The sequence below is a fragment of the Ctenocephalides felis genome, unplaced genomic scaffold (genome assembly GCF_003426905.1).
Source record: "Ctenocephalides felis isolate EL2017-DRISC unplaced genomic scaffold, ASM342690v1 CF-g0.4_SCAFFOLD_01604, whole genome shotgun sequence".
Taxonomy (NCBI): Eukaryota; Metazoa; Arthropoda; class Insecta; order Siphonaptera; family Pulicidae; genus Ctenocephalides; species Ctenocephalides felis.
In genome coordinates, this window is record NW_020537758.1 from 42,027,916 (window position 1) to 42,040,156 (window position 12,241).

A 12,241-nucleotide genomic window follows, 5' to 3' on the forward strand; every position below is an offset into this window, starting at 1 on the left:
TGTAGTTTTCATAGCAGCCCCTGGAATGGAGCAGCTCCAACAGATGTATAATCACTTCAGATCAACAGAACATCTAGTCGCAACCTCACGGTATGTATTTTGTAAAAAATAAATCTAATGTATGCTTGTTGTTGTTAAAATAAAATAGCTAAGATTTTTAATGTGCAGTTTGCATTTCAAATAAAAATTGTTAATGATTTTTGAAAAAAATAACGAGCATTTTAGATAATTTTTTAGGTGTCTGAACTTGAATTCAGAATTTTGCTTGTGATGCTGCAGAATTTTATAAATTTGATAAAATTAATAATGCATTTTGATATTAAAATTTTGCATTAAATCGTTTGTTGACGTCGATTAGTGCATCTATACTTCTGTACTCTTTATGAGAGCTGAAAATAGTCTTATTTTTTTTATTTATTAGTCAAATTTTGAATGAGCATAATTCATAAGTTTTTATAACATATTCTATGTCTTTGATGTACGTGCAATAAACTCTCTTTTCTCATAGATGCAAAAAATAAGGCTGCCAATAATTTAATAATAATTACTAATCTAACTCATTATTAATTTTTAAACAATTTAAATATTGAATGAATATGATTTGTAAATCATTATAAATAATTATCTATGCATGATATATCTAAAAATATAGATAATTGTATATATTTATCATAAATGAGGCCTGATTGTTATATTGCATGGTCAAATTTTAATAATATTGAGACTCAGAGATATATAAGTTGAATAAAATTTGAATGAATTTCTAAGATAATATTTGCATATAGAATAGATTAATTTGTATAAATGTTGCATGTGTTATGTTTTTTGTTAATTGTTTGTTTCATGTGGCATGCCATGAGCAGTTTGACAGACAAAGTTCCATCAGATACAGTTCGAGAAGGGCCAGGACCCTTGAATCTCTTGCTTCTTTGTACGAGGTAGAAATTATTGAAAATAATAAAATAATACCCATAAACGGTATTTGACTAACTACGTTTACCCAAAACCATTACTATATTCATTACTTAGCTTTCTATAGGCCGATTTTTTTGTTTTACATCCAAAAAAAATTAGGAAAACAAAAAATCTGTATTTATAAATAATAAAGGCAATATATGCAAACGCAAAACAAAATCTCTGTTTTGAACAAAATTTGTGTTATAAATAAACTATTTGACTCTTCCAAGTCACAGCTTATAATGTTCGGTATGAAAATGTTATTCAGGTTCAAAAGCCTAGCCAAAATTATAGATATTAATATTGGTTGTCTTGATAATATTGTAGGATAAAGATTTATGCATAATTTCACAAAAAAAATATAATTATTCATTAAAATATAAAAATAATTAGAATGTGACTTGAAAGTTATGAGGTCCCTAGAGTGTTAAGATAGTCAGCTCTTTCTGCTAGAAAAATATAGCAATTGTCTTTGTTTTTGATAAATATTTTTGTTCATAAGAGTAATAGGATGATAGTTTGCAAAAAAGTTAGTGATCTACTAAAATTAAGTTCCATCTTTTTTATGGCAAAATTAGGGGGTGTCCATTAATCACGTGAGCTTTTTAGGGGGACAGGGGGTTTGACAAAAAATTAGAAATATCATGTGGGGGAAGGAGAGGTATAGTAAGATATCACGTGTATTCATTTTTTTACCTGATTTTTTTTAAACAATCCAAATATTTAAAAAAAAATCAAACATTTAACCATTTTTTCTCGTAACTAAAATACAGGTGATGGTTTGGTAGGAGAAGGGGGGTAATTTTGAATAACACCATCAATCACAAAGGGGGAGGGTGGTCCAAAAATCTTTAAGAAGTGGAACACGTGATTAATGGACTCGCCTTTATGTGAACATCGTATGTATAAAACGCTATTTTGAGATATTTTTGTTATAAAACATTATACTTGTTTAAAATATTTTTTAACGAAATGAACTTTCCATAACTCTTAAATAAAAATATATTCCCAATAAACAGTATACCTGTTTAAAGTATAAATTTGAATATTTGCAACATTACATAATATTATGATTATTTAATTTGCATGATTGAACTTGAAAATTCAAATATTAACAAAAGTTGGCAAATTATAAATAGTTTTGCAAAATGTGCAGCTTGTTTGATCAAGTGCGATACAATTATGCTTAGTTGGCAATGTAATAAAAGTGGGTCAAATTTGATCACATGGTTCTACTATGGTTACTATCAAATCAGGGGCTTCCAACAAACAGTCCAAATGTTGATGTATTGATGAAAATAAGTTAATATCGCAGAAGAAAATTTTTGCTAAAATTAAAATTTAGTAATATATTGCATACTGACTTTTATTAAAGCACTGAGCATTTATTAAAACTTGCAGTGATATGAATTTTAATAAATTTTTCTATAAATAATATTTTCCTTTCTTTCATATTTTTTTAAGAACAAGAGTAATTCAATGTCTGATTATTTAATTAAAAAAACAGTAAATTGAATAATTTTGTAAAAAATAGAAATATCATTTTTCATTTTACAATAAACCCCGCCGTGGTTTCCAGACTGTGGGGTGCTCAGAGGGCGTACAGCTGTTTCCAAAATACTATATCAAAAATAAAAAAAATGTAATTATATAAAAAATTTAACAAAAAAATAATTATTTTTATGCATATTTTTATATACTATTGCATATTAATTTGTATCCTGATAATACTAGTTTAGTATTTATGAAACGAAAAGGATGAAAAATCAAAGGAGCGCAACATTTTTTTGGTAAAACGGGGATAGGGCTGAGCGAAAAAGGTTGTAAACCACGACTTTTATTACTATATACATAATAAAAAATATTATTTCATATATTCGATTTATCCAAGTGCAAAATAATTTTACAAGAGTTGGTCATACCTGATATTCTGTACCCATTTAATTTGTAAGCGATTACACAGATATGAAAACTTAAAAAAATTTTAACATCAATCAGACTCTAGTAAAAGATAAAAGTTACGGCACAGGTCAAGATCGTCACTTCTATACTGAGGTCATCAATTAATTGCATCTGCAATTTCCATTAAGTAAAGAGAGAGTTTTAATACACTCTTCAGATCTCATTTTATTATATCATTGGAAAAGATTGAATAAAGAGTTATATGTATTGAAAACATTCATTTCATTAAGAAGTTAGGGGCGTTAATTACGTAATAGATCTTAGGATTTTTGGATTTTTGCTCTTGATGATACACAGTGATATTTTAAATTAAACCCTTCCTCCCTATCTGACATCACGTGTATTTTTAGTTTTAGTAAATTTGTTTTTTTTTTAATTCAGGTGAAAAGAAATGTATGTAATATTTACAACTCATTTCGTAACTTTTTGATAATCTACCCACCTCCTCTTTTTATCCACATATTTCATACGCAAATGACCAACATTATCAATTTTTCGTGGAGATTTTAAAAACCTAGCAATATTTTATATCATCTTCGTAAATCATTGTTAAATTTCAATATACCGTTGTGTAATGTTAAAAGTATTGCCGAATAATTACATATAAAATTGCGGGTCATTCGTAGTCAAAATTATACTGTTAGGAATTCATTAGAAAGTTGTCGGTGTGAATCGTGAACTCGTTACTCAGATAACAAAAGAAATAATAAAAAGTTAAAGTCGATGAATTTGATATGTAGATTTTGATTCAATGAAAATTATTTCATGTTCATATTCTAGTGCCACATCTTTACCAATAATATTGGTGTATTATAAATAAAGATGAATAGATGCTGTAATATTTCTCTACTGAACCCAGTAGAAAAAAAATTATAACTATTGTTTATTATTTCACAATTAAAAATTAATTTTCTAGAAAAATTGTAGAGTTACAATTTACCCTGTCAATAATACCTACTATTATCAATGCATCATTTTTACTTGCATCTGTATGTAATTTTGCATATTTAGAAGGTTTTGTTTCAACTAAACCCAGTCAATAATATTACAGCGAATCGAAATTTCTTGATAGTATAATTTCATATTACATGCCAAAAGTGACGGATCTGCACAGTTCTGTATATTGCCTCGGCTTGCTGGACAGTAACCGAAACAATATTATGCAAAACGATTTACATGTCCAATTCAGACAAAAAATAGTTTAATATCGTTAAAGATCCTAATGAAAAGCTCCTGTTACAATAAGCCCCTAGCTTCTCATATACATATTACTATTTATATGCAAAATTAAGAGCAGCCGATCTTAAATTTCATGGCAATTTTGAAAAATAGATTTTCTTCCTACTTTCCTAATCTAGTGCAACTTTGTTTCGTTTTTTTAAACATTTTCTATAATCTTTTAGGCAATTTTAATATTTTTTTAAAAAATTACAAATCCGATTTTTATCTCATCTTAACAGGAAGACGATTTAAGAAGAACAGTTGAAGAAAGTGCTTGTCTTCAAAGAACATACGAAAAATACATCGATATGTCGATCATCAATGAAGATTTCGATACTACTTTCAGGGCAGTCGCCGAAGCTTTGGAAGCTCTCAGTTCGGAGCACCAATGGGTTCCTGTAAACTGGATATATTAGCTGGTAAAAAATAAAAAAATATATATTTTGTAAATATAACGAATACGTGAAAGATTTTGTGGAATCATAAGAAGAGACCCTAAACTATAATCTTTTTTAGTTGTGTACCCATAATGACTCATACCTTTAACTTTTGTAGTTAAAAGTTGTCGTATCGTCGTATTGTTTATATTGCCAAGAGATAGTATATTCAACTTCGATTTCAATTATGATTCTAATATGAGTATAAATTTTCGAGCATTCGTACTATGAACAATGACATAACATTTAAACATTTTAAATAGATTATTTAAATATCTAATATAAAGAATTTCCAAAATTCGGAGTTCTATTTCAACCGTTTTTGAAAAACGAACTCGGATCATTTAGTGTAAAAACATTAAAGTTTTTTGTTATAAATACATATATTTTGTATATGCATATTGTTATGCAGAATTTTAACAGTGTTTTGAATTATTTTATAATATATAATAATAGTATTTGCAAAATTTAACAATACTACGTTAGATAAATCTTATTGATAAATAAAGACAAATACCTAGAGTAATAAATTTTTGTATTAGTTTTGCAAAAATATAGTATTAAAATTATTGGAACCTTGATGAAATCTGTTATCATTTGGATCATTTTTAAACATCTGTTTGTTTAAAGATGAATTTAAATATAACGATTGATAAGAAGCATTTAAATTAATTTAAATAATTTGAATAACATTTATTTGAAATAGGAGTAAATAAAAATATACTGCCCATATAAAATATGTAAATATAGCTTAAATACGATTTCCAATCGCTATATCATTTTCTCATAAGCTATATAATTATATACATAAAGAGTCTATTAATTATTTTTATTATTCATTATTTTAATTACGAGTTATATAAAAGCCTATGTACTACTTATATTGTTAAGAATATTATATATAGAAAGAGATTTGATTAGGTATGATCTCAATATCCTAAAAATTCAGTATCTGGTTTCTGTAAATCTCGAATGCATCTTTTCTGAAATTTGTTGGCAAATTTTGGAAAATTTGACTAAATATGTATAGGAATATGCATGAGTTATAAATATTTATACAAGATAAGAAATATGTATATGCTCCCAGTATTAACTATATAAAAAGTTTATAAAAAAAATTTATTTTATAATTTTTATGACTGCGGAAGAGTTTTTTTTATATAAAATGTTAGATTTTATTTGATTTGCCATTTTTATTACTTAAAACGCAAATAAATAATCTTAAAAATGCTTTTACACTATGATACTTTTCTTGTTTTTGTACTACAAACTTTAGAACTACAATTGGAAATAGGTTACATAAATTAAATTAAAAGTAAAAATATTAATATTATAGATATTTTTGCATAATTTTGTGAATTTATATTTTCCAACGCAAGTACTAAAACCGTTGATGTATAAAATTATAAACATTTATATTTACATATCCATTAATTAATTCTGGTAACTTCAATTAATATATTAAACGAACTATTTTTATAAATTTTCAAATTGTAAAAATATCTACGCATAAAATATTTCATATTATTACCTAAATTACGTAAAATATATTGTAAGATATAAAAATCTATAATCTTATTGCAGTATTTTATGAACCAAGTTTATTATTAAATTAGTTACTGTTACTTCTGTTATAATTATAATATTTTATTTAGAATTGTGTCATTTAGCAATATGTTATACCTTAATAGTTTAAAGTAAAAAAAAAACAAGCAAATATTTATGCAACTTAATTCTGGAAATTAATTCAATCATGCACCATTCTGTCACTAAAATGTGGCTTTTTAATTAAATATATACATAAAAAATTTAATTACCATTTTGACATCTTCTACAAAAAAATATCTATCGTTTAAGTTGTTAAGTTTAGTGATACTAAAATCGTTGCGATTTGTATAGAAATATGATATATGTTTGAAATAACTAATTGCCTGAAGTATGTATAGATGTAAGCTGAAATAGAAAGTTTATTTAAGTTTAATTAAACATTCAAAGTAAATAATATTTGCCATTGTTAATAACTTATAAAAATTTCAGTAAAATAAATACATTTCAAAACAATATATAGTGGTTTTTCAAATAATTCAGGTGGGGCGCTTTAATTCTCTAATTTAGATATGATTAACGTTGTAGTACACATATTTTTTTATTTTTGATAATAAATGATCTGTAAATCAACCAATATGTCTAAAGTAAAAAATATAAATTTATTAATTATAAATATATAAATTAAAATTTTATTATTTTGATTTTTGAAAAAATGGCGGAGAAAAAGTTATGAGGGCCCAATAAGCCCAAACACATATTTCGATTTATTCATAGTTAAAAGAAGAGTATATTGAATTGATATATTTATAAATTTGAGTACGATGGATTTATTTGTCGTGTGCCAAAAATATCACATGTTTAATTCTTTCTCCTCTCTTGTTTAAAAGTTAATTATTTATCTATGGTTTGATTTTCGCAATTGTCGATTGTCTTTGCAATAAATAAAATATGCGATATTCAATTGTTTTTATTTTTTGGTGTTAGCATGGCCTGCCAGGAATAGTGAAGATAATTCAGTGAAATAATTGCTCCTTCATAATTATTAGTGCTTTACTGTTAAAACTCTTTAATAAAAATATATACATGTAAGTATTTTCACAGGGCAATATCAAAAAATATTACACTTTATTAAATCATACTGGAAAAAAGTTATGAAGTCTGATTATCTATATATTTATTACTTGCTTCCTTCTATTGATATTAATGTTTCAACTTGTTAATAAATTTACAAACTAGTGGAGTGCATGGCATCGTGCCTTAAGGCAAATTGCTGAAACTTCTCGTACCGTAATTAAAAATTTTGATACGGAACCCAAAAAAAATTACACAAAATGTGTACACATTATTAAAATCTCTATAAAATATCTGATAATTTGATGTACATATATCCAATAAACATTTTTGACCGCCAAATGATGTTTTTTAACTTATTTTTATTGAGATAATTACCTTCCCAAAAATTTAATCAATTCTTCATCTTGTCAATACAAGTAAAATGATTTTTGAATTATTAAAATCGGACGCTCAGTTCTCTTAAAAACTGTGTTACCGTTTTTGGCACTTTTTGCCCCGTATCTTCGGAACGGCTAGACCTGCCTTTGCCAAAATCTAATCAGCACGTCTCCTCATCAATACGAATCGAATGTCTTATGAATTATTCAAATCGGTTGATCGGTGTTCCCGAAATCGTCGACAAAAATTTGTTTCCGACACACACACACATACATCCATTTTTTCTAAAGTATGCTGAAATATTCAGTAACCTTTGGAACGTAAAGATATATAAAAATTTTCATTTTCGATTTTTCCCTACGGGAAGTTAAATTATTCACTATTTTGCTACTAAGCCAGTCAGATCTTCACTTGAGATTTTGTGCTTAAACTCTAAAATATGAGTGAAAGTTGCCGCCCGGGACATGTAGAAGAATAATAAAAGTTAAAAAACGATATTAAACTATAATAATGTCAATAAGAAAGAGCTACAGGGTTGCTTTCTAAACAGCTATCTGTTAGGTGTAACTGAATGTTTTTGGGTTTTTCAATATGTAATCGTTAAAGCTATTATTTTCAGTCGAATGCCACCAAAAAAATCTAACCTCAACAACAGGCGGAGCAGGGAGGCTCAACGCAAACGTCTTCAAAGAGCTAATCAGTCGGCAGAACAAATTGCAGCAAGGCGTGCAGCAGAAAGACTCAGGATAGCCGCGGTTCGTGCACGAGAATCTGAGGAACAGCGTTGCGAACGTCTGCTGCAGAATGCTCTGAGAAGAAAAGCGGCACAAAGACGAAACATAGTTAAAGCTAGAAAAAGAAGAATTGCAGCGGCAGCGGATCTCCTGGTCATTAAGACGTGCTGCACTTGTTCCTCTTGAAGTATGTAAAAATTTACACAAACATTTCAGATTTGCCTGTAGTAGAACCACGACCAATTTATATGTATGTACATACCTACAATTCGAATTTTTGCATGATTAATGCTAAAGTTTAGTATATGTATGTATAGAGATGGGTAACTCACTCCGGAGTTATCACTCGGATACAACTCCTCCCTCGGAGTGAATCCGAGTGGAGTTGTTTCACAGGATTTGTCATATCCGACTTCGTTAAACTGGTATTAAATCTGTTAACTCTTACGGGCATTTAGTGCTTTTGTCGTTTTTGCTTTGGGAAGGAAGCGGTCACTTTCTTGTCTCGCAAGCAGTTTTATGACCTTTTTTAGGTATAAAAGTCAAAATAAATACCATTGTGTATTTTACAAAAAATACAAAAATGTTACTTTAAAGATACGGAACAATGAAATTGTATTCAAGTATGAATAGCTCAAATGTATAATTTATTGAATAGTAAGGGGTGATATTTTTAACTACAACAATCTTTGGTCGTAAATGACGGTAATCAGGAATATACATACCGAAAAATATACGAAACGAAATACATTTATTTAATCTTGTTTTTCCATAGCCTGAAATAGCAACACTTTAGAGTACAAAATTTATCAGTGATATCATTAGTATTTAAGCAGTAAAAATATTCAGTATTATATTATTACTTTTACACAATTATACAATTGTGTGAAAGTAATAATATGCTAATAGAACTACGCGATATAATATTAATTCTCAAATGGAAATAGCAAAAGAAAAATTTTGAAAGCAGAAGTATTATGTTTTGCTTTTATTACGAAGTTTACTACATAATTTTTATATAAAATTAATCCAAAAAATCAATTATTTTCTCATCAAAAGGAAATCATTAATTGAATTTGATTCTCAAGTTTTGCGTTTTTACTTTGGTCAACACTGCTAAAAATACGAGTCACTGAGTCGATCATCTGGTCGACCGAAAAATTTTACAATCCGTCATTTATTCGTGATTTTTTTAGATAAATTATTTTATTGATAAATATTCATAAATTTTTATTTCAAATAATTAAAGGGATTTGACAAATCCTTAGATACATAAACAGCGTGCTATAGAACACATTTGTTTCGAGTATTTCGGTTTCAAAATTATCGGAGTCGTGGAGTTGTTTAGCGGATATAACTCCACCATGAAACGGAGTCAAATCCGAGTCGATCCGGCTTCGGATATAATAAGCCCATCTCTGGTATGTAGTGTAATCTAAAAAGATATATATGTGTACACATAAGAAATAATTTTTAAATAAACCTTACTTTCGTTGATATTTATGTATATATTTGCTATTGTTATTAAATACACAACATTATTCTTCATACATTCGATTACTCGAATGCCTATTGACAACAATTAGTACGGTAAATCGAAGCTCTACTGTACATTCAAATTGCAATCTTCTATATATATAAAAATAAGTCGGGTTTTCCTTCCTGACGAAATAACTCCAGAACGCACGAACCGATTTCGACAATTTTGCATTCGTTGGAAAGGTTTTGGACTCCTAGCTAAAAAAATTAGTGGTGCATGGCATCGTGCCTTAATGCAAATTTCTGGAACTTCACGCACCGTAATTAAAAATTCGAGTAATAACATTAGTAAGAATTATCAGAATTATGCTTGGTTAAGTCAACGAGCAAATCTTGCCGCAAACAATAATGATGTACACGCACTGAATTTCACCATTCAATCTAAAATTGCTGGCAATTTGGTGACATACCAATGATTCCGACTGGTCTTCCGTTTGACTTCAAACGATTGCAATTTCGCCTTGCATTCGCAGTGATAATTAACAAGTCGCAAGGCCAATCGCTTAGTGTTTGCGGGATAAATTTCAAATAGATTATTTAGAAAATCATTGTCTTTCACATGGGCAGTTATGTTTGCAAGTTGGGAAACCATCCGCTTTGTTTGTGTTACCCGTCAGACCAAAAAACAAAAAATGTGGTTTACCAAAGAGCACTTCAATGAACCGGATAATTTGCGGATTCACTTTCATTTACTTAAAGAAGTTCAACTAAAAAACACTTCATTTTTGTAATCGAAATAAATTCATTACTGTTGTATAATAAAATCAAATTTTTCCCTTTCAAATATAAAACAAACAAAAAATCTCTTCATCTTTCTCACGAAACCTTCTGGTGGCGAAACGGAGTTCGTCGGGTTTGCTAGTATCTTATATATGTGTGTGTAGTCGTGCATGTCCTCCACGTCGTTAAGCATTATTTCATTGGGGGAAGGATCAAGAATGTCTATTTAGTGCCATTCGCTCTCCTTTTTTCTATATAATACAACTCCATGAGGACTTCCTTGCGCATTTGTCGATGTCAAAAATGGTGTGTATACATATGTGTTTCGGGCTCTGAATCTGCTGAACCGATTTTAATTTAATTAACGCGACTTATCCAATTTCATCCGACTCTAAAAGTAGCATATATCTCTATTAAACCAAGGAAAGAAAAGCAATTGTGATATTAGATAGTAGATTAGTAGATTTTTTAGAAGATCAGAATTAACCAATTTGAAATAAGTCTCGCCACGATTGCTAAATGCCAACTATCGAATCATGCCAACGGACGATAAAGAACTATTAGATGAATGTCTTGGTATATGCACCATCCAACTTTCGTGGGTTTGGTGGGCTCGCCCGTAGGTAAGGGGTTAAGAGCGACGGGACTTGTTTCAGAGGTCCCGGGTTCGATGCCCACTTCGAGCAGCCTGTTGTCAGGCAGTGACAACGATTTTTACTTGGAAATATAGATAACAATATGTTTCCAAGTGAAAATAGCCCTTACCCGGCAATGCTGCACCATTAAAAATACTCACCCTAATACAGAAATTGTAATAATAATATATCATGCAGAGATGTGACAACTGATTGGGTTGCCATCTGTCAAACAGACTAGTATTCAGTCAAAATCAGCACAACAGTTTATAGGACTATTCGGTTCTGATTGCTGTTAAAAAAATAATAAAAAAAATAAGTTTGGTGATTCAGTAGACTAAAAAAATAATAATTATTTCAAGAAGAGACAACACTGCCAAAAAACACGTATATTGATGGTTATCTAATATACATTGACAGTTATCCAATGTACCACCGAAGAAATAATGATAATGATAGTCAAACATTTACAATGCGACTGCCCAATATTACAAATTCTGTAATGACTGATATCAATTTCAGACTTCGCAGTTCTGCAAATTCAATGTATTTATGAAAGCAATGATCTGTATATATTTAAAGTACAAAACGTAAATGAAAATGATGATGTAATACAATGACAAATGGGTAATACATTATCAGCAACAAATCAACAAAGCATATGTTAGCAAAGGATATCCTTGAGTACCTTCAATTGGAAAAATTTGGAAAAATATTATCCAAAGAGCGTTTGAAGCTTTTAAACATGACACCAACTGATTTTTTTACGTTTCATCGAAATTATGGTACCTTAGGTAAATTATATTAAAATGCTCTATAAATATCACATAATCAGTACTTCGACAAGTTTTTTTTTTTAATTTTTATATTTATAAAATAATATATTAATATTTTCAATATTTCAACTTTGATGATGAGTTAAATCACAGTCTCGAAACATTTGTAACTTGAAAAATATATATAGTGATGTTCGTGTTCATACTAATATAATTAATATAATTTACGTTAAATTGAATGTACAATATATTGATAAATC

At 28.6% G+C, this 12,241-nt stretch overlaps 2 protein-coding genes across 2 annotated transcripts in view; both read left to right on the forward strand.

The window, feature by feature from the left end:
- The window catches only part of LOC113373269 (MAGUK p55 subfamily member 6-like), an 84,749-nt gene that overhangs the window by 55,931 nt on the left and 16,577 nt on the right, over positions 1-12,241 (forward strand). The gene's annotated exons all lie outside the window — the stretch shown is intronic.
- The window catches only part of LOC113373270 (MAGUK p55 subfamily member 6-like), a 49,599-nt gene continuing 37,407 nt past the window's right edge, over positions 50-12,241 (forward strand). The window contains exon 1 of the mRNA XM_026613576.1: positions 50-90. The gene's annotated coding sequence lies outside the window, so the exon portion shown is untranslated. The remainder of the gene's footprint in view (positions 91-12,241) is intronic.